Genomic DNA, 24,327 nt, shown 5'->3' with positions numbered 1-24,327 from the left:
TGACTTTCATATTTTGTATATCTGTGTTTAACAATGGCCACATGAATATATTTGATTAGTTAACACAATAATAAGAAGGCACTTTTGCAAGAGAAGTCGAATGAAAAAGAAAAGGAACCACGTGTGGTGATGGGAAACCAACAAATAAAATGGGTGTTGTTGTGTGTATATATAAAAAACAAGTGCATCCTCGTCCCTGCCCGTCAGTACCATTTAGTGTGTATTTATCTTTCTACAATACTCTTACCTTGGCAACCCTCACCCTCATAACAGTTCCTCATTACCCATGAATCCCCATCCTCATCACAGTTCCCCTGCATCCCTGCACAGCATCCCTGGTCCTTATTGCAGTGCATCATTTCCATTGCATCCCTCATCCTCCTCTATGTCCCTTACTACCACTATATCCTTCATACTCCCCACAGTCCCATATTACCACCTCATCTGTCATCCTCATCACAGTCTCTAATGACCACCACCTGCCTCATCTTTGTCACAGTCTCTTATTGCCACTACATCTCTCATCTTCATCACAGTCCTTTGTTACCACTGCATCCCGTATCCGTGTCACATCCCCTCATTACCACTGTACCCCTCTTCCTCTTCACAGTCCCTCTTTATTCCTCATCCCAATCCTGGTCACACTCTCACATTACCCCTTTATAAATTCTCCTCATTTTAGTCACTTATTACTCCACCATCCCCCTCCTCTTTGGAGTCCCTCACTAGACTTACCCAGCCTATCCTCTCGTCCTCAACCCTAATTACCCTAACCCTGGCATTCCTATAGTTCATCACAGTTCCCTATTAGCCCACATCCCTCGTCCTTGTCACAAGTATCATTACCCAGGCAATCTTCATTCCCATCACCGTTCCCCATTTTCCCCACAACACTCATGCTTAACTTTGCAACCCTAATATACCTCGGAGTCCCCAGTTACTGACAAAACACTCATCTTTACCAAAGTCCTGCATCACTCTAGCATCCCTCATGCTCTTCATAGAACCTCATTACTCCTGCATCCCTCATCCTTGTCGTAGAATTCAGGTGGAGGAATGGTGCTCCTCGAACAACATGGAATGTATAACGGTATGCTCCAGTAGAAGCAAACGCCCCCACTTCTTGAGCATTTCTAGAAATGCAGTTAATGTCTCATCTACGTTGAAACTTGTTGACTTTGCTGTGGTTTCGAAGTAATTGGATGGTCTATTTGATTAGGAATGTATCCATGTGCCAAGGGTTTATGCAGGTTTTATAATCTGTTTCTTTTTATTCACTATTGTTGTTTTTGTCTTGTTTGTTTGTTTCATCTGTACTAGCGCCCGTTTGCCCATGGGCCTAAGGTGCTATGTAAATGTCTAAATAAATAAATAAATACATAAATAAATAGTCCCTCGTTATCACTGCATCCCTCATCCTCATCAAAGTCCATCATTACCATTTGCCTGTGCATCCTCATCAGTTCCTCATTATCATTACAGCATGCATTATCATCATATATATTTTTCTTATAGTTATATATTATTTAATTTATATATAATAAATAGAATTAAACATTGCTAAAACAAGTGTAAATTAAACTAAAACTATAAAATAATAATTAGAAATCTAAAACAATATATATTTAATCATTTGTATATATGACGTAACAAATGAAGTAACAACATATGTATATTCTTCCTCATTGCACTCTTCTTCGTCAAAGTCCCTCTTAGTCATACCAGCGCCTCTTTCTCATCTTCATTCTAGTACCTCTTTCTTGTTACAGTCCCTCTTCCTGTCGTTCCCCATCCCAGACACCCTCCCTCATCAGAGTCCTGCTTCCACACGACAGTCCCTCTTCCTCTTCTGCTCTCAGTAGCTGTTCCTCATCTCAGTGTCTCTTCCGTGTCCTAGTAACTGTTATTCATCACAGCCACTTTTTCTCTTACAAGTCCTTGTCTCTCTTCCTCTTCCCAGTCACTCTTCTCCTTTCTTATCCCAGTCCAACTTTCTCAACCCAGTCACTCTACCTGGTCACAAACCTGATTACTCTGTCTCATTAAAGACCCTCTTCCCCATCTCTGTCCCTTTTCCTCCTTCTGATCCCAGTCCCATGTGCTCAACTCAGTTCCTCTTCCATAATACAGTCCCTCCTCTGCTTCCTCATCACATTCCCACTTCAATGTATCTGGTACCAGTCCCTCTTCGTCTTCACAGCTCATTTTATTCATCACAGTCCCTCTTTCTCATCACAGTTCATCTTCCACTTCCTCATTGCAGTCATTCTTGCTGATCAACGTCACTCATCCCTGTCCCAACATATGCCCCTCAACATAGTCCCTGTTCATCTTCCCCTTCATTGTCACAGTCCTGAATGTCCACCTCATCGCAGTCCATTCTCCTCATCCCAGTCACTCTTTCTTGTTCCAGTCTCTCTTCTACTTCGCAGTCTTTCTTCCTGGTCAAGGTTCCCCTCCACATCTCAGTGCACTGTTCCTCGCCGGAGTTCCTCTTCCTCATTGTATTCCCTCTGACTCATCCAAGTTTACATTTCTTGTTGCAGTCCATCTTTCTTTGCACAGCCCCTCTTCCTCATCACAATTAATTTTCTACTTACTCCCATGTTGCAGCCCTTCTTTCTGATCCAGGTCGCTCTTCCTCATCCCAGTTCCTCTTCTGCATCATTGCTCCTCTTCCTCATCAGAGTACCTTTTCCTCTTCCTGGTTCCAGTCTGTCTTCCTCAACTCAGACCCTCTTCTATGTTTCAATCCTTGCTATTTAGTACAGTCACCCTTTTTATTCTTTGTTGCAGACTTTCTTCCTCTTTCTTTTCCCAGTGTAACTTTCTCATACCAATCCACTTTCCTCATTATAGTCCCTCTTCCTCCTCAAAGTCGTTTTATTCTTCCTGATCCCAGTCCCTCTACATCCTCACACCGTTTCTTTGTCCCTACTCCTTCCTCTTTGCATTCCCAATCCACATCACACTATATCTACCTTTTCCCAGTCCCCCTTCCTTATACCAGTCTGTCTTCCTCTTCCCAGTCCATCTTTCCTCTTCACAGTTCCTCCTCCTTGTCATTGTACCTGTTCCTTGCCTCAGTCCCTCTTCTTCTTCTTCTTCTTCTTCTTGTTCTTGTTCTTGTTCTTCTTCTTCTTCTTCTTCTTCTTCTTCTTCTTCTTCTTCTTCTTCTTCTTCTTCTTCTTCTTCTTCTTCTTCTTCTTCTTCTTCTTCTTCTTCTTCTTCTTCTCAGTCCATCATACTTGCCAGTGTCTCTTCTTCCTTATGAAAGTCCCCTCACTATTCCTCTTTGTCGTCCTTCTTCCTCTTCCCAGTCTCTCTTCCACATTCCAGTGCTCCTTCCTCATCACTGTGCCTAGTTCCATTCACAGTTCATTTTCCTCTTCCTGATTCCAGTTATTTTTCCTCATCTCTGTCCCTTCCATGTGCCACTACTCTTCCACGTCCTTGTTGCAGTCCCTCTTACATGTCCCAGTCCCACTTTCTCATTGCAGTCACTCTTCCTTTTCACAAACCTGCATCCACTTCCTCATCACAATCCTTCTTCCACATCACTGCCCCTCTTCTCCTCCTCCCCTTCCATACAGCAGTCACTCTTCCTCTTCCTCAAGTGACCCAGCTACCTTACAGAGAAACTCAGCCTCTCCGGCAGACAGCACACCACCAAAAGTGAGGACATGTGCAGACTTTAAATGTGCTGCAAAAAGGAAAGGACCAGAAACCAAGCCTTCTCTGCCTACGCCCCAAGACTGTGAAACCTCCTCCATGTCAGCATCAGACTTACCCCGCATGCTCCTACAATTCAGAAAATAGCTCTAAACTCACCTCTTCAAGGAATCACTCTGCCTCAACACCTAGGCCATCAAATTGCTTCTCACGCAACCTGACTTGGTAGATGCTGCCTGCCGCTCTTCTCCCCCCCACCCGTACAGCTATACCGCTCCTCTGTGCCCCACTATATCCCAACCCCGCTGTACATCTGTTCTGTTGTTACCTCTGAAAAGTGCTCTGTTATGCATCTGTACTTTTGTATACAGCAGTAAAGGGCACTGTTATGTATCTGTATTGTTTTTTACCTCTGTAAAGTGCTCCGTTGCTTCTCGAAGCTAGGTCCGTGCTTAATAAATACAATAATGTTAATTCCCTCTTGCTTGTCACAATCCCTCTTCCCGGTCCCAGTCTCACTTTTCATCACAGTCCTCTTCCTCACATCTTGCTGATCAAAGTCACTCTTCCTCATCCCAGCCTGTCTTCCTCATCATAGTCTCTCTTTTTCATCACAGTCCCTTCTCATCACCCCAGTCCCTCTTCCTTGTTCCATTTCCTCTTCACCGTTTACCTTCTCATCACAGCCCCTCTTTCTCTTCCTTATCATAGTCCCTCTTCCTTGTACCTATTTTGCTTTCTCAACCAAACCCTTTTTTCTCTTCACAGTGCCTCTTCCTTGTCACCATCCATTCGCCTCTTCCTGGTCTCTTCACAGATGCTCTTCCTCATCGCAGTCACTCTTTCTCATTCAGGTTCCTCTTCCATGTCCCAAACCCTCCTGTTCTTTGCAGTTCTTCTTCTATAACACGGTCCATTTTCCCCTTGCTGCTCCTCATCTCTGTCCATCTTCCATGTACAAGTCCTTTGTATTCAACACAATCTCTCTTCCTCTTCCTAGTCCTAGACTCTCTTCCTCATCGAAGACTCTCTTCCTCTTCCTTTTTGCAGCCCCTCTACCTTATTCCAGTACCTATTCATCATTGTAGTCACTCTTTCTCATCACAGTCCCATTTCCTCATCACAGTCTCTTTGTGATCTCAGTTCCCCTTTCTAATCTCAGTCCGTCTTCCATATCCCAGTCCCTGTTATTCATCACATTCCCATTTCCTCTTCCATGTCCCAGCCCCACATCCTCTTCCTCATCAATGAACCTCTTTGTCTTTTTTGTTGCAGCTCCTCTTTCTTCTCACAGTCCCTCTTTCTCGTCAATGTCCCTCCTTCTCATCCCAGTCCAGCCTCTTTTTCACAGTTGATCTTCCTCATCACAATACAGTTTCCTCATCACTGTCCCTTTTCTATATTATCATCACAGTACATATTCCTCATCTGAGATCTGCTTACTCTTCTTAGTTCCTCATCACAGTCCCTTTTCCTCTTTCCATTCCTCATTGCGGTCCCACTTCATCATTAATCCCTCCGCCCATCCTAGTTCCTCTTCTACTTCACAGTTTATCTTCCATGTCACAGTTCGTCTTCCTCCTCTGTGTCCTTCTTCCTCGTCTCAGCCCTTCATCCTCATCACAGTGACTCTTCTTAGTCAGTGGCCCCACTTCCGCTTAGCCTTCCTTTTTGGAGTCCCCTTTCCTCTTTCTCATCGCAGTGCCTCTTCCCCTTCACAGTCCATCTTTATCTTCCTCATCAGAGTCCATCTCTCTGATTACAGTCACTCTTTCTTGGTCCAGCCTGTCTTACTTATCATAGTCCCTCTTTCATATCTCCTTCCTTGTCCAAGACCCTTGTCCTCTTCATGGCCCATCCTCTTTGTCACAGTCCCTCTTGTTCGCCCTCATCAAAGTCCATATTTTTAATTTTTAATTTTTATACAATTTGCTACAAACTTTAAAAAAGAAAAGAACCAAGAGAAGAAACATAAGAAAAGAAAGACAAGCAGCACTTCACAAAAAGAACTTCCAGTTTTCTGCTTTTAACTACTTTACTACTCAGTGCCCACTCTTTTGGTTGTCTAAGTTCAGGTTCATTCCTCAGTTCTTAAGTAGATATTAGAGCATCTGGTAGGATACTAACTGCACCCCAAAGTCAGTATGGCTGAGCTTAAGAAATTGGGCACTAAGCCTATACCAAGCATGGTCAAGTTGGGCACTAAGCCAAAACCAAGCATGGCCATAGGGGGCCCAGGAGATTCCATGGCCCCCTCTCCAGTGATTAACAAGGCCGTGTACTGGAGGTTTTAGTGCTCAGTAAGCGCAGAAGACTAAGAGTGCAACACAAACAAAGCAAATTTCCTGTGAAAAAAATGCCTTTACCGGAACCCTCTATATCTCTGTGTAAAGCTTTAAAACTAATGCAGGCCATGGAGAGCCCAAATCCGAAGGCAAGGCATAAATTACCTGTACCTGTACCAATGGCCAGCTCACACAGGACCATGGATTGCCTGGTGCCTATGCTGACCGAAAATGCTCCTCTATTGACAAGGCCTGAGACACCCTTAACCCTACCATCTCTTGCCCCTCAAGGGAGGGGTTCACCCAAACCTTGTCAACCTGAGGACATAGCCCTATCCCAATGGCCTGTACTTATGGCCAATATTGCTAAAGAGCTACTCCTATGTAAGGAACGATTCGACCTTGCTCTTTTTGGGAAATGCTTTAAACGATTGGATAAAGGACCTACAGCCGCCGAAAGTGAACTTTGCTTCTCAGACTTATGGGCTCTGTAGTGCTGATGCTCTGCCACAGGTAACGCAAGTAAATACTGCCTGTCAAATTCTCATACAAAAAGAAATGACAGATCAAGCCACACAAACTGATGTTTGTATTAAGGATACTTTGGGATCGACTGAGCCAACATCGGCATATAAGGAAGGGGAAAAAACCCATAGTGTAGATCTAATACACGAAATTGCTCCTGCCTCATTGTAAAGACTGGTAGGGGGTGTCTGTACTTCCGCTCTCTATATGGTAGAGGAGAGGCACAGCGGACCATAGCCAAGATTCTCTATTTGGTAGCAATGGACGAGCAATCAAGGCCTAGCTTCTCAGGAGGTGATGCAGGCTGGTTCTTAAGTACAGTGTAGTCCCCAAACCCCCACAAAGGAATGTCCACACACTGTATTACTGAAAACACAGTCTTTATATAATTAATATTCAAAGGTATGTACACGATCACAATAACGCACTTTGTACTCGGAAGTCAATAATGATAAATATATACAATTCTAAAGTGGTACCACCAATGTTATCAAATCTCATTAAAGTGCATCAACTGTATGGTTAAAATTTCACACAGATCAATAACGAGGAAACCAGCAATAGAGATAGGCAGGAACGTAAGATGGTTGAAACAATAGGCAGAATGCTGACCCCTACCCTTAGGCACAGTTCTGTGTGGAGATCCCCCCACCTGGGCAACCTGTAAATAAAGATATATAGCACAAGCCCAGTCCATGTAATGTTCAATAGTCTTATCTCCTCCTATTAAGGTTTTACCCCCCCCAATGTACCTGGTGGAGTAGAGTTCTCCGCAGATGCGTCAACCGATCCTTCTTGAGTGCCTCCCTTTAAAGCAGGAGCCACGGATCGTCGAGAGGTGTCGGGGGAACTTGGCGTTCGGTGTCGGGGAATTGACGGCCCTTCTTGAGTGCCCTCCCTTTAAGGCAGGAGTCACAGGTCGTCGAACGTCCGACGGTAAACAGGTTGAACTGCGGCGGTGAAGTGGCAGCTTTGTTCCTAGCGGTGCTCGTCGACGACAGAGTGTTGGCGTCCTGCAAGGAAGAGGTGTGCGGGGCACCTCGGTGACGATAGTTCTGGACCGCAAAGAGATGATCAAGAACTCTTCTCTGTGGTCTTTAGGTGGTGGGAAACCCACCGGCGGATGCTCCTCGGTGCGTCGACGGTTGGGGCCTTCTCCAGCGGGAGAAAAGCGGGTGACGATGCAGACGAGAGCGTCCGATGATCAATTGAAGTTCTTAGGCAAACGGGAGCATGGCGGCACCGGTCAGCGACGGTGGTCATTGACAGTGGCGGACAACAGTCTGGGTGCTTCTCTTTGAGATTCCGTGGCAGTCCCCGTCTCGGGTCGGCAGCCTGTCGAAGGTCTGTCTTCCAGGGAGCTTTGGCAAAGATAAGCTGTGCACGATGGTCCCTCTTAGCTCGGGAAGAGGGAGCCTTACCAGGTCCTCTCTGGGTCAGTCCTTGGAGGCACAGCAGCTTTCAGATTGTGAAGGAGAGCAACAGCAATTCTTCTCGTCCAGCAGGGCTTCAAGGTCAAGCTTCAGTTACTCCAGTTACTCATCGTAGTGGACTTCAGCTTCTGGACACAATTCCTAGCAGTGAGAGTTCCCCAGATATACTGTTGATCTCCCATTCATTCTGCTGGGTCACACTGAAGCATCCAATCACGACTAATGGCATTCATGCAGGCAGGCAGCCAATCAGGCACACAAGGTATTCAGGCCATTCACTTCTCTCCAGACACTCACAACAAGTTATGTGTATTGGGACAAGTACCGAGCCATTCAACACTCCAAGTTGCATTCATACCGGTTTCAGGCAGGGCTGTCTCAGTCATTGTGTCAACCACCAGATACTAGACATCCACAACACAGAATGCATATTCGTCACACACTCTATTCACCCAGGTCCCACCCACAGGAGGTACCCACAACATACATCACCGGGAAGGCTCCAGCTAGTCTGACTGGGCCTGCACAACAACACCATATATGGCACTTCCATCCAACAGCCAGTCAGGGGGAAGGGACAGAGTCAGGGCTTCCCAGGACTTTGGGAAAACAAGGTAATGGGTAAAAGAAAGCAAGAGGCCACCGGGGCTATCTTGTTTTCCATCAGGAATCAACTGATCCCAATGGCAGGGCCGGGGTATCCCAAAATGGAGGATACTCCGCGCACCTGTCAATTTCAGCATGGAGCTGCCACCAGCCCATACCATGCTCTGCGGGCCTCCCACAGGTGCCCAAAAACATACACTAGGTGCACAGGGTTGTACCCCCCACCCATGGGTGCCATAAGGGTATCCCACGGGTCCGTTCACCAAACCAAAAGAGTGAGAGCTGCACCGCCATCATGAGTCCCACATGAACTCCTGCACGGAAAACACAACAGAACACATGATAAGAAGCAGTAAAGGACAAGGATACGGAGGCCCTGTCCCTCCGATGCATTTCCAGCATCACACTCATCTCTACATGAATCAAACGCTGGCCATAAAGAAGATAAACAGCTCAGAGCTACGAACGCTAAACTGAAAAGGATATCCCCACAAAATCTACAATTAAAAAAATCACAAATGCCAATGATAAGGGACGTGAACTCACATGACTTTGTATTGGACCAGAGAAACTTCATTATAACTAATATTCAGAAACCCAGAGAAAAAGAGTCTAAAGAAGCATTGTGCTACAAGGTTCTTGCATGGTTGCGCCAGAGAACAGGCCCAGGAGTAGTTAGACTTCATCTGCATTTTGACAGAGTCTACAAATTGTGTCGTTCACGCCACATGTTTTTCTTTGTTTTAGTATTTCTTTTGTTTCAAGTTGATTCAAATTGAATCTTAGGAAGAGGTCCCTTAAAGATCTGTCTGAGAATTTGATCAGATATTTAGGCACAGTGTTATATGCTTTTGTTTCGAGTGGTACCGTCAATAGATCCTCTTCCTCATTGCAGTCCTTCATCCTCATCCCAGTCTCTTTTCCCTATCATTCTTCCTCATCACAGTCTCATCACAGTCTCTATTCTATGTTACAGTCCCTTTTCCTCTTCCTCGTTTCAGTTCTTATTTCTCATCTCATTCCCTCTGCTATGCTCCAAATCTTCATCATCATCACAAACCCTCTTCCTCTTCCCAGAACATCTTTCTCATTATAATCCCTACTAGTCCTTGTTGAATTCCCTCTTTCCTGACCCAGTCCCATTTCCTCATCCCAGTCCTTCATCCTCATCACAGTCCCACTTTTCCTTCATCATCACAGTTTCTTCCTCATCACAAACCTTCTTCTTCTTCCTTTTCCCTGTAGTTACTTGCTGGTCTAAGTCCTTCTTCCTCATCTCAGCCCCTCATCCTCATTAGGATGGCTTTTCCTCTTTCCCATTACAAGCCCTTTACCTTTTCCTCTTTCTCATCACAGTCACTCTCCCTTTTCCACTTCGTCATAACAGTCCCTCGTCCTCGTCAAAGTACCTCTACTTATCCCAATCCATATTCTTCAGAGTCCAAATTTCTCATCACAATCCTTTCATCATCACAGTCACTTTTCAGTTTCCTCATCACAGTGCATCTTTCCCAACTGAATCCTTCTTCCTCATCTCAGTCCCTAATCGTTGTCAAAGTATCTCTTCATTGTCCCATTCTTTGTTGCAGTCCCTCTTCCTAATCAGTTCCTCTTCCTTGTCCCAGTTCACCATCGTTTTCACAGTCTGTCTTCCACGTCACAGTCTCATTCCCTCTTCCTCTTCTTGGTCCCAGTCCCTGTTCCACCTCTGAGTCCTCCTTTCTTATCCCAGTCACCCCTACTCATCACACTCCCTATTCTTCTTCCTAATTCCAGCCCCCCTTTCTCTTTCCAGTCCCTCCTGCTCACCACAGTCGCTTTTCCTCTTCCTTGTCTCCATCTCTCTTCCTCATTTCAGTCCCTGTTCCTTGTCAGAATCCCTCTTCCTTGTTGCAATCCCTCTTCCTTGTTGTGGAACATCTTCCCCATCACAGTCCCTCTTCCTCATCAAAGGCCAATTTCCTATTCATAGTCCCTCTTTCTTACTCAGATCCATCATCCTCATCCCAGTCCCTCATCCTTATAACAGTCCCTTTTCCTCTTCCATGTCAGGGTCCCGCTTCTTCATCAAAGTCTCACCTAAAAATACCAATCCCTGTTTCCTGTTCAGGTCCCTCTTCCTCATGATTGTACATCTTCTTCTTCTCAGTCCATCTTCCTCATGGCAGTCCCTCTTCCTCATTACAGTCCCTCTTTCACTTCCTCTTCACAGTCCATCATGCTGACTAACATCCCTCTTCCTCACCCCAGTCTGTCTTCCTCATCACTGTCTAGCTTTCTCTTTCCATTCCTCATCAGGCCCCCTTCCTTTTCCAAGTCCCTCTTCCACTCCACAGATGATCTTGCTCACCAAAGTCCCTGTACCACATATCAGTACCTCTTCCTCTCCCTCCTCACAGTCCATCATGCTCATCAAAGTCCCTCTTCCTTACCCTAGTCTGCCTTCGTCATCCCAGTCCCACTGCACTTTTCCTTTCTTGTCACTGCCCCTCTTCCCTTTCCTCATCATAGTACCTTTCTTGTACCAGTCCCTATTCCTCATCACAGGCTGTCTTCCTCACCATCGTCACTCTCCCCATCGTCCCTCTCCCTCAATGCATGTCCCTCATCACAGTCCATCTTCTTCATCAAAGTCTGTTTTTCTGTCTGCGTTTCATCAAAGTCCCTCTTCCTTGCCATAGTCCTTTTTCCTCACAAAAGTCCCATTTCCTGGCCAAAATTCCTCCTTCTGATCACAGTACCTTTTCCCCTTTGTTATCCCTGTCTTCCTTCATTGTCTCAGTCCCCTTTCTGATCGAAGACTACATGCTCCCAATGAGGAAACATGGTGTGTGGCTTTACAACACACATTGATAATAGTACATGTGACATCAGATATGATATGAGCAGAAAAAAAAGTAGCATTACAGTTAGTGATGGATAAAACATAAAAACACCTTTTAAATTCAATGAGAAATCCTTAGTGAAGAGGTAGTTAAGGTGGACAGGGTCAGAGCAACACAGGCCTTCAAATTCAGCAAAATACTTGAGTTGACGTGACAGTAGGTGCAGGTGTTACGCTCACCTGGACCCCACAGGGGTGTCGATCGGACCCGGACAGCTGCGGTCTCCGTCAACGTGATGCGTAGTGCAGAGATGACTGTCTGGACTGGCCCACCTAGTCTTGTCTGCTGGACCCGAAGAAGTATTTTCCTGCAAGTGGAGACAGGGATTAGCCACCTGTGGGTTTTAGTGCTGGCCTCCCAACTGTTCTCGCTCTCCCCTACTAATCACCACCGATATCCCCTTAGTAACCTCACCTTATGTTTGTAAAAGATGAGCTCTCCATCCTGGGTGTCTTGCAGGGGCGTGTAGATACCAGTTACTTCACTGGTTTCAAGGCGTTGGGAGAGTTCCGGTAAGCATTGACTCTGAAGTCTCAGGCGGGATTGGTAAGTATCAAGTTCAAAGAGTTCAATGTGCCCGATGTTCACTCTTGTCCCCTTCCTTCCTTAAGTTGCAACTGAGTTTGTGAGAAGAAGGTCTCGTAGCTGCTGCTGGCGCTCAGGTAAGAGTCTGTGTTACCCAACGCTGTCCGGTAACTATTGCATGTGTTAACGTGTTGTTTTTCTCCCTCTTTACAGATGCGGCATATGAAAATATGTAGAATAATACCGGCGGTGGTAAATCAAGTAAGTCTATGGTGGTAAGAGGTATTTGTTGATTCCCTTGGCTCACCTTGTTATTCTTGTGCCCCTAGGTGCCGGAGTACGACGAAGAAATGATGGAGACAGCGCCGGATCGAAAGATGCTGTGAGAACTGGTGAGTATGGCGCCGTGCTGGAGCTGGCGAAGCGACGCGTGCAGGACTGATGTACTTTCCAGGTCGGGAGATGAAATGGATCCAGAATCAGGTGAGGAATTTGAAATAAGTTCGTTTTCTAACCTTGTCCTTTTCTTCCTCTTTATTCTAGGAGCTCCGGATTTGAGGCGGGCGTGGCAGAAGACTGGATGCTGGCTGCAGGCACGGTGAGAGTCATGCTGCTGGATGCAGAATAACACGAAGCATGTGCTGCTGTTAGGGCGTGGTTTAAATAGCCTCCAAAGTAGTCCCAGGAAAGAAGTTCCCCAGGACCACACCCGAGTAAAAAATAGTCCCTGTAGTAAAATAGTCCCATCCAGGCCTCACGTTGGCTTGGATTTATTTGCAGCATGGTCTGCATGAAGTAAGTAATGTCTATGAGCCTGGCGCCTATGGCGCCAGCACTGATTGTTATTATGAGCCTGGTGCCTACGGCGCCAGGACTGAACCCAGACAGCCCCTAGCTGGGGCTGCTGGGGTTTTTGTAATTATTATTATTATTTTTTTTTTTTACATTTATATAGCGCTCACACAGCCGCAGGCATCGAGGCGCTGTTACAGGAATTGTTTGTTTTTCTTAGTTGCGTAGTTGTGTTTTTTTTGTCTTAGTTACGTATTTATAACACGCTTAAACACCCAGAGGTTTCTAAGCGCGGACCCGGGGATCGAACTTGTTGTTGCTTCGTGTCGTCTTGCTTCCAAGACGCGCACGCTGCCGCTGAGCTATCCTCCCGGGACTGTCTGGATGCCTGCTCCCGGGGCTGATGGGCTTGATCCGGATGTCCGGGGGTAGGCATCATGACAGCACTCCCCCCCAAGGCCCCTCCTAAAGTTGTTCTTCCCCTTGGCCCTGGTTTGTCTGGGAAGTTCCGATGGAATTTCTTCACCAACCGAGGTGTATGAACGTGGTCACCAGGCTCCCATGACCTTTCCTGTGGTCCGTAACCTTTCCAGTCGATTAAATAAAAAAGTCTTGATTTAACCAACTTAGAGTCTTTACCTCGAATTCAGGTTCTCCATCTATTAGGATGGGGTCAGGTGGTTTGGCAAGTCTTGTCCCGGGTTGAACTGGTTTCAGAAGTGAAACATGAAAGACAGGATGGATCCGCATATTAGAGGGTAATTCCAACTTGACGGCCACCGGGTTGATAATGGCCTTAATAGTGTAAGGTCCCAAATACCTAGGATTAAAAGTCTGAGTTACTTTTAGAGGTATGTGTTTTGTAGCCAGCCAAACTTGATCCCCAATCTGATATTGTGGAGCATCGCTTCTATGTTGATCAGCATTTTTCTTATATTTCTCTTTCGCTTGTTTCAAATGTTCTGTTGCCTCCTTAAAGGCTTGTGTAACAGTAGAGTGTAAATGACTAACTGCAGGCATTTCTAAGTGCTGAGGAGAATCGAGTTCTGAGGTTCGAGGGTGATGTCCGTATATGGTATAGAAGGGGCTTTGTCCGGTTCCAGAATGTACTGAGTTATTGTATGCATATTCGGAAATCCATAAAATATCCTTCCAATTGCTTTCGGTCTGGTGCAGCATGCAACGTAGGTACTGTTCAAGGGTCTGGTTGATCCTCTCCATCTGACCATCGGTCTGGGGATGATGACTGGTTGATAACTTCACATCGATTTGCACCAATTGACAACATTTCTTCCAAAATTGTGAAATGAATTGACTGCCTCGGTCAGAGACCAATACGGAAGGAAATCCGTGTATTCGAACAATGTTTTCGAGGAACTCCTTGGCCAAAATTGAAGCGGAAGGTAATCCTTTTAAAGGAATAAAGTGGGCCATCTTGGAAAAAAGATCCACAATAACTAGGATGGTGTTAAATCCATTACATGGAGGTAGATCTGTAATAAAGTCTAAAGACAAGGTGTGCCATGGTGTAGGTGGAATATCCAAAGGTTGTAAAAGGCCAGCAGGTTTTTTCTTCTGGCTTTTGTTTTGGGCGCAAATGCCACAAGACATCACAAATGACTTTACGTCTTTTCGCCAAGTGGGCCACCAGAACTGTCTCTTAATTTTCGCTTCAGTTTTTGTGATACCTGGGTGCCCTTCCATCAGGGTGTCATGGTAATTGGAGATGAATAGTTCTTGTATTTCCTTGTGTGGTAGAAATAGTCGTCCTTGATAGTAAGGTAGGTCATTGACGACTGAGTAGTCCGGCCTTTCCTTACCCATTCCTGCAGGGTTGCTGGATCGAAGAGTTGTTGGATTTTTGAATGAATATCTTCTAGTGTCTGATGAGTAGTGATGCCAAGAATTCTTTGCTCAGGAATTATTGGCACCGGTTCCGGGTTTGCATATGCTTCTCCCATCCCTATTCAGGATAAGGCATCTGCTTTGCCATTTTTGCAGCCTGGTCGATAAGTGATCACGAAATCGAATTCGGCAAAGAACAATGCCCATCGACGTTGTCGCGATGATTGGGCTTTGCCTGTTTTTAAATACTGCAGGTTCCGGTGATCAGTGATTACGGTAATGGTATGCCTGGCACCAAGAAGGTAGTGCCGTCAAGCCTTAAAGGCGGATTTGATAGCTAATAGCTCTTTATCGGTAATCACATAGTTTAACTCAGGTGCTGAGAACTTTCTGGACCAAAACGCTACTGGGTGAAGTTGACCGGTTTCAGGATCCTTCTGGGACAGGACAACTCCCATGGCTAAACTGGATGCATCAGTTTCTACTATGTATGGAAGCTCAGGGTAGTGGATGCTTTAAGACAGGTGCTGATGTGAATTTTGCTTTCAGCTCTTGGAAGGCCTTTTCAGCCTCTTCGGTCCACAAGAAGCGTTTGTTTTTTCGCAAAAGTGCTGTGATGGGGTGTACAACATGGGAGAAGTCCGGAATGAATCTGTGGTAGAAATTAGCAAATCCGAGCATGCTTTGTACCCCTTTGACTGAACTGGGTGATGGCCACTTGAGAATTGCATCCACCTTTCGAGAGTCCATTCGGACTCCCTTTGGAGTCAGGATAAATCCAAGAAATTCAACTTCCGTAGCATGAAAAACACATTTTTCCAATTTTGCATATAACTTGTGCTGGCGTAGTTTCTCAAGTACTGCACGCACGTGCTTAAGATGGTCTGATTCTGAGGAGGCGTACACTAGAATATCATCTATGTATACGACAACACAGACGTCAATGAGTTCACGAAGGACATCGTTCATAAAATACTGAAAAGTTGCTCGTGCATTGCACAACCCGAAGGGCATCACCTGATATTCGAATAATCCGTACTTGGTGCGAAAGGCAGTATTCCATTCGTCGCCTTTCTTGACACGTACCAGATGATATGCCCCTCAGAGATCTAACTTAGTGTAGATACAAGCATCCTTTACTTGGTCTAGTAATTCGGGCATCAGAGGCAATGGGTATCAGTTTTTTACCGTAATCTGATTTAATGCGCAGTAATCTATGCACGTTCTAAGGTCACCTTCCTTTTTTGGCACGAAGAATAAAGCTGAGGATGCAGGAGACTTGGAAGGATGAATAAAGCCATTAGCAAGGTATTGGTCCAAGTATTGCCGTAGGTGAAGATATTCAGGTTCCGTGAGGGCGTAGATTCTACTGCATGGGGGTTGTGCACCGGGTAGGAGGTCGATTTGACAATCGTATGATCTGTGAGGAGGTAATGTATTGGCCTGTTCTTTTTGAAAAACATCCTGAAATTCTTGGTATTCCTGAGGTAACTGCGTGATTGGGTTAACGACTGTAGCCAGGCCTTGGTTCAAAGTTTTCTCCGGGTAACAGGTGTGTGCACAATCCGGGAAGGTTATTCTCTTCTCTCGCCATTCTATACAAGGATTGTGTGTTTCCAACCATGGCATCCCCAGTATTATCTGGAACTGTGGGGCTTTGATTAGATCAAACACAATAGTCTCTCGATGCCCATCTTGACTCAACAGTGTCATCTCTGTAGTGGAATGAGTTACAGGCCCCGAGGCAATCTCAGTTCCATCATCTGTGGTGATGACATCCAAAGTGGTCTTTTTGCAAAGAGGTAGATTCATCCTTGACACCAATTCGTGGTCCATATAGTTTCCTACGGCCCCGCTATCTATGTATGCCCTTACTGCGTGCATACGTGATGGCTGCCTGGGATCAAATAGGACCATTGGGATGATCAGATGTGAGGTCTGATTGTCCTTCTTTAAGCTCGGAAAGCGGACCTCTACGCTTGTCGGGCGTGGTCGTTTCCCGAATTAGGCTCTATGTGGCTTTTATCAGCAACTCCTACCACCTTCTTGGGTGGTTTTGTAGGGCAATCCAGACACAACTGCATCTGTCGTCTTCTTTCTCTTTCCTTTTGAGTTAAGGGTCCTTTAACCCCCCCGATCTGCATAGGTTCAGATGCATCTGTTCCTTTGGGGGCAACGTTGGGTTTAACCAATACCCGATTCTCGAACTTAGTTCGATCAGTCTTTCGGTTCTGAAGTCGGTGGTCTAGCTGGACCACTAAGTCTATAAATTCTGTGCAATCCTGAGGTGGGTTCACAACTTGAGCCAAGACGTCTTTGAGTTCTCCCCGAAGTCCACGATGAAACAATGTAATTCGTTTTTCCTCCGGCCACCCGGTTTCCACCACCAACATATTGAAGGTTGCAATATAGGTTAGCAGATCCTGGTTACCCTGTCGTAAGGATAAAAGTTAGTTGTCCAGGGCTTGGCCCTGTGAGTGTCTGGCGAATAGTTTTTCCATGCTCCTTTGAAAACCCTGAAAATCCTGGAGAAGAGGATCATCCTGGTTGACTAACGGAATGGACCAATCCCCTGCGCTGCCACTAAGATATGACAATACAAAGGCTTGGTCATTTGGAAAGGCTCCTGGTCTGCATAAAAAGTGCAAGCGGCATTGGTTCATAAACACGGCGAACCTTTTGGGGACCCCAGCAAAGCGTTCGGGTGGAGCTAACAGAATATTTCCTTGTAAAACCACTTGCACAGGATTGCTTGATGAAACGGGGTTTGGTTTTCCCCCATATCCAGGTAGGGGCGTTTGCCCAGCTTGGTTTTGCAGTAGTTGCCTAGCCAGATCATCAGTGCGCTCCTTTGAGACAATCAGTTCTCTCCTGAGGGCATTAGTCTCTTGGTGAGCGGCATGTACTTCCGCCCTAAGTTCCCCCAATAATTGGGCCAGTTGGTCGGTTTCCGAGGTTTCCATAACACCCGGGTGGGTATTTTTAGAAAGGCTTCATGTTCTGTTACGCTCACCTGGACCCCACAGGGGTGTCAATCGGACCCGGACAGCTGCGGTCTCCGTCAACGTGATGCGTAGTGCAGAGATGACTGTCTGGACTGACCCACCTAGTCTTGTCTGCTGGACCCGAAGAAGTATTTTCCTGCAAGTGGAGACAGGGATTAGCCACCTGTGGGTTTTAGTGATGGCCTCCCAACTGTTCTCGCTCTCCCCCACTAATCACCTCCGATATCCCCTTAGTAACCTCACCTTATGTTTGTAAATGATGAGCTCTCCATCCTGCGTGTCTTGCAGGGGCGCGTAGATACCAGTTACTTCACTGGTTTGAAGGCGTTGGGAGAGTTCCGGTAAGCATTGACTCTGAAGTTCCAGGCGGGATTGGTAAGTATCAAGTTCAAAGAGTTCAATGTGCCCGATGTTCACTCTTGTCCCCTTCCTTCCTTAAGTTGCAACTGAGTTTGTGAGAAGAAGGTCTCGTAGCTGCTGCTGGCGTTTAGGTAAGAGTCTGTGTTACCCAACGCTGTCCGGTAACTATTGCATGCGTTAAGGTGTTGTTTTTCTCCCTCTTTACAGATGCGGCATATGAAGATATGGAGAATAATACCGCCGGTGGTAAATCAGGTAGGTCTATGCTGGTAAGAGGTATTTGTTGATTCCCTTGGCTCACCTTGTTATTCTTGTGCCCCTAGACGCCGGAGTACGGCGAAGAAATGATGGAGACAGTGCCGGATTGAAAGATGCTGTGAGAACTGGTGAGTATGGCGCCGTGCTGGAGCTGGCGAAGCGACGCGTGCAGGACTGATGTACTTTCCAGGTCGGGAGATGAAATGGATCCGGAATCAGGTGAGGAATTTGAAATAAGTTTGTTTTCTAACCTTGTCCTTTTCTTCCTCTTTATTCTAGGAGCTCCGGATTTGAGGCGGGCGTGGCAGAAGACTGGATGCTGGCTGCAGGCACGCGGGCGTGGCAGAAGACTGGATGCTGGCTGCAGGCACGGTGAGAGTCACGCTGCTGGGTGCAGAATAACATGAAGCATGTGCTGCTGTTCGGGCGTGGTTTAAATAGCCTCCAAAGTAGTCCCAGGAAAGAAGTTCCCCAGGACCACACCCGAGTAAAAAATAGTCCCTGTAGTAAAATAGTCCCATCCAGGCCTCACGTTGGCTTGGATTTATTTGCAGCATGGTCTGCATGAGGTAAGTAATGTCTATGAGTCTGGCGCCAGGATGATTTTTATTATGAGCCTGGTGCCTACGGCGCGAGGACTGAACCCAGACAGCCCCTAGCTGGGGCTGCTGGGGTTTTTGTAAATGTCTGGATGCCTGCCCCCGGGGCTGATGGGCTTGATCCGGATGCCCGGGGGTAGGCATCATGACAGCAGGTTTGATGCAACTAAACACATGAACATTGGCAGCTGATGGAAGCTATGCAGCTCTAACTATAAGCCCAAGCTGCACAGCCAATAGGCACATGGATGAACCCACAAATTACAGCACATCATGTATACATTATTTATAATATCATCAATGCTATCACTGGAAACTATAGCACACTGAGGACCCCACAGAGGAAAATGATTAAGTTAATGTTTCCATAAAAAGACCGGTGTCGGTGCTACAGGCATGCTTTGCTCGTGGGTGCCTTACATTCCGCATGGGTAGACCTGGCGGAATGAAAGGCACCCACGGCACAACTCAGAGTTTGCCGGTCCAGTAACAACAGTACCGGCAAGCATACCTGTATCGTTGTTACCAGACCGCCAACCTCGTAATGAGGCCCATTAAGTCCAGCGGCCCAAAGTTCTAGAATGGGTCTCAAAAGTTGCATTTTCCATTCAAATTCCATAAGAATATTTGGTCCTCATCTTGAACAAAAAAACGCTGGATGAATTTGCACCAAAAATGTGCAAGGAACTTGCTTCTGGGCCAACTTGCGTGCTTTGTTTGGTGTGGTGAAAAGTCATTCAACTTATATTTTACAAAACCGCAAAAGCTGGATCATTTTGATATATGTGTATGTTGGCAGTTAAATCCGTGGATCCATAATTTTGAACTGAAATGCTTCCACTGGATTGGCATAAGAGAAAATAATTAAACTTTTTTGACTCGGCTCGGATAACTATGCATATCTGCAGGCCACCCATTCACACAGTGGGGTGCCTCTTGATTGGCTGATGATGCCTTGAACAGTTTCACAAATCGTCCTTATTGGATGCATATATCCCAAGAGGAACCCGTGGATCAGCTGTGGCAAAATGCACTGAAAAAGCTGAAGCCATCTTGGGCACGTTTTTACGCTGGGGGTGGAATATTGCATTTTGTGGCAAAAGAGGACAAGATTTTGGGGATCATTACGAGGTTGGAGGTAGCCATGGTGCTATTAGTGCCATGCTACCCCCATACCGCATACCGGGTCCGGGTTCCCTGAATGGGGAAATACCGGGCCATTCCAACCTTGAAGGACCCGGTATTCCCCCATTCAGGGAACCATAACTCCATTCCCATTCGAGCCCCCATAGGGCGCAATGGGAATGGGCAAAAACCTGTTTTGCACAGAGCACACCTAATTTTTCAACTGTTTGTGGCGTTTATAAGATAATGAGTGGGGTGCTGGGGAGAAAAACAACCTTGACACTGGGTTGTATTAATCTATACAAATCCAATAGATGTCCACAAACTTGTGGAACTCTCCCATCCCCTGCACACCCTTTCAATTGTAAATACAATCAATATTTATAACATTTGCAATGATCACTGAGAATACATTCTTAGGAAACCAGTCTTCTGTAAAAATTGTGTATTCAAATCAATTTTTGCTATAACTCATATTATTCATCTCACTTTGGTACATCAAATCATTTGCTTCTGTATTGAAAGCATACTAGAATCAATGCCATTTGAAGACAGTGTAATATGTTATACTTCAGACTTATATCAATCTTCCCTTTGCAACAATTTGTCCTCATGGGTAAACAATGTTTTAATCACAAATTCCTTTCATATGTACTAAGATGTACAGTTCACATATCAAAAACATGAAACATTTGCTCGACGCGTTTCGGGGTTTTAGATTAATCCCCTTCTTCAAGTGTTGTTCACCCATTTTTTCTCTTTCTCCTCATTCACCTATAACATATAATATTGTAATCAGATAATATTCTCTGAATGGATATATTTCTGTCATGTTATCATAACCTTTCTAACAGTAATAATCATCTGGATGTTTATCTCAGAGTATCATTTGGTTTAAATTTTAATGTTTAGTAATCCAGGGTGTGCAATCTAAAAAACAATAAAAATAAGCTAACTTTAAAAGGATAGATGCAAGTATCTTTTAACAAGAAAAAAGAGAGTATATAGGTTCTGCCTATGCATAGCCTAACTATAACCAAGAGTGTAGTTACCTTGGAGACTGTAATGGCTTGCCTTGACTCCTCCAGTTAACGTTATCATCAAGTCCCTGGTTGGATGGTTTGGAACTAGGTTCACTGTTCTCAATGCTCTGAAGCTGCCCCTAAAAGGTATATACATATTTTTAGAAGTCCCTTGTATTCCCAGAATATTCAAAATAGTTAAATAAATAGGTGGTAAAACTCACTCACTTCCTTATGGGTATAGTCAGCAGCCGCTGATGTATGTTATTCGAAAAGTCCCTCCTGGGTGGATTTAGCTAGTGTGGATTAGAACGGATAAATAAATAAAGATGTATGAAGTAGACATCTAAAGTCCCTTGAATTATAGCTCTAATTCAGTTTGTGGACCTATGATGGTCCATCCTGTCTTAGCTTACCCCTACTGGATTGTAGAATAACATCAGGACTGCACCTCCCGGTGTTCGTGCTATTCCCACAAGATGGCCGTTGTTTATACTGTGGTGTCATCACGCTAAGGAGTGATGACGTCATGATCTCATTACGTCCGTGTATGACGTAGTGACGTCAGCGTGTGACGAATTTGACTGTGGTAACTCATTGGCTGCTTTTTCGTGGCGTTGTGGAAATTTAATAAATACATTCACGGGTTGAATCAAGATGCTATGTGTCTTAACATCAAAAGGACAATAAATGTGCAAAATGACGTGTGACATGACATATATGCTGAATTTGTTATTGAGTCATAATAATGGCTCACTAAAAATAGCGTTCACTATTCAATATAATAGCATGTGCAACATAGTGCATATGTGAAATATATATATATCTTTTTTTAAATTTTATTGGTTTAAATTCAAACCTTTAAAATATTTCACAAAGCAAAATTAAGAATTCAAAATTAAAAATAACACATTAACCTTTATCATTTCTCCCCAATTAACCTCCTCCCTTTTATCCCCAAATCTTGACATTGCTCGATTGTTCTTAAAGTGCATAGAACGCTTGGTCTAGCTGTCTCCTAATTACTCATTGTTGTCCTTTAAGCTCTCTTCTATGTCGGCCAGGAAGGAGGTCAAGGGTATGATTAGTTTCATGTCCAAACCATTCCACATGCTCTTCCACCACACATCAGCGCACGCCGACTGATGATCGTCGTGCCACCGGCCCAGATGAATTGATCTTACATCGTTCAGCGCTAAATAAAGAAAGGACTAAATATCTAACGGACTCCGGCTCCTTTTAACACAACCGACAAATGGGATTTAGACCCACATTGCACGCCCAGTGACAAATTCGATCCCTGGTTTTCATTGCATTTAGCCGGAATAGCATAAATGATCTTCTAGCTTTCGGATTCGGAAAGCGAGTCAGATATTTTTGAAGGATGTTATACCCTCTTGCTTCGGCAGGTGAATCTTTCATCGCGTTTGCAGCTAGACATTCAGTACATGTATTTATCCAGTCGGCGCGCCATAATGTCACTTTAGCTGCCGTTGGATTTGTATGAAGAGTTTTCAAGTTGATGTTATTCATTACTAAAAGATTTTCACATCGGTTAACCCATTGCGAGAGGATATCTGGACCCTCAGATGGAGCATGATGGAATATCTGAAATTGGAATATTCCTTCCTCTGCTCTGGTTTTTCGAAACAGTGCTAGCTGGTTCCAGCATATCCTAGCGTGCAGTGAGATTAGAGCTAATTCATATCTTATACAAGCTGATGCAATTCCAGGCGGTAAGCTTAAGGACTTAGTCCAGAACATATGTTCCAGTGAGGCCCAGTGAGTCGACAGGCATCCAAAAGCATTTTCCGCACCGTAGGTCAAGATCGGAACAACTTTTTGTTCATAAAAATTGCGCAGCGGTTGCATTGAGAAGCGCCCGTATTTTCTGTGTATCACTAGGCCCTGACAAGCCAGCTGGCCGCACTTTGAGTCTGCTATCCAAGGCTCGTCGCAGATACTGGAGTTTAGAATCATGCCGAGATAATTTACACTTTTTGATTGTTGCAATTTCACTTGATTTAAAGACCACACATGTCTTAAGCCCCTTGATTTCCGGCTTGTTTTTAAGTTCTCAAAAACCAGTATTTCAGTCTTGGTACTATTGATCTTTAAGTTGTTCTGGCACACATATTTTTGAACTGCTTCCAGTTTGCGTTGAAGCCCAATCAAGTCAAGGATTACCAAGTCGTTAGCATACAACAGCCAGCTTACCTTCGATGAATTGAGTTTTGATGGAAACGATCTCACAGATTGAATCGTTGAACCGATATCAGAGATAAAAAGGCAAAAAACTGCTGCTGCTAACGGGCAACCCTGCTTGACACCTTTATGCGTCTTGATTTGAGCAGATAAGGTCCCAGATTGATTGAGCCGAATTGCAATTGAGGTGTCAGTGTGAAGTTCTTTAATTGCTGCAAGTAATCCGACTGGACAGCCCCATAATTTCAATTTTTGCCACAACACTTCACGGTCGATCATGTTAAATGCCATGGAAAAGTCAACAAAGGCAAGATACACTCTCGTGTTTGTTCTTAGGGCGTCCATTTTCAGCAGATTTAATACAAGCAGGTTCAGAGAGCACCCAACAGATTTCACAAAACCCGGCTGTCTTTCGTCCACTCTATTTGCTGTTTTCGCCCAAGCAGTCAGTTTTATTTGCAACAGAGATGCGAAAATATTGCCCAGAACATCAAGCAAGGCCACCGGTCAGTAGTTTTTCGGTGATGATCTATTACCTTTCTTGAATATAGGCACTATTATCCCTGTCTTCCATGAGGCTGGTATTTGATTTTGCAAGTTGATTCTTACAAATAAATCACAACACAGGTCAGCCCATAAGTCGGGAAACTGTTTAATCATACAGTTCGACAACCCATCCGGGCCAGGTGCCCGAGAGTTTTTTGCTCTCACGATTATCTCACGGATGTCGTCTTTTGAGAACTGTAGATTCCATGATATTATGTTAGAAGTTGACTTATTTGGAACGAGATCTTTATGATATAGGGCTGTAAAGTGGTTTACCCACTCTATTTCTGGAACCGGCCAGCTTTGCAGGGCCACTTGCGGGGTTTCCATGCAATTGATTGTTCGCCAGAACTCACCACTGTTTTTATTCATTAGAATCTTCATATTGCTCGATGGCTTTTAATGCAATTTTTGTAGGATTGTCTAACTGCTTTGTTTTTCGCTGCTATTTCTCCCTTTGGGCCTTGATTATTTTTTCGAATTTCCGCTCTCATCGTTCTTTTTCGTTGTTTTATCATAACATCAAAACTATGTTTTTTCTCAAAAGACCAGTTTTTCAGACCAATATTTTTTGTTTTGAATTGCGTCAAGATTGGCACATAATCAATCTCCTTCGACGTTGACTTGAATTGGTTGCAG

This window comes from Ambystoma mexicanum, chromosome 5p (assembly GCF_040938575.1).
Source record: "Ambystoma mexicanum isolate Mex_15411 chromosome 5p, UKY_AmexF1_1, whole genome shotgun sequence".
In the NCBI taxonomy this organism is placed as follows: Eukaryota; Metazoa; Chordata; class Amphibia; order Caudata; family Ambystomatidae; genus Ambystoma; species Ambystoma mexicanum.
This window is presented reverse-complemented; position numbering follows the sequence as displayed.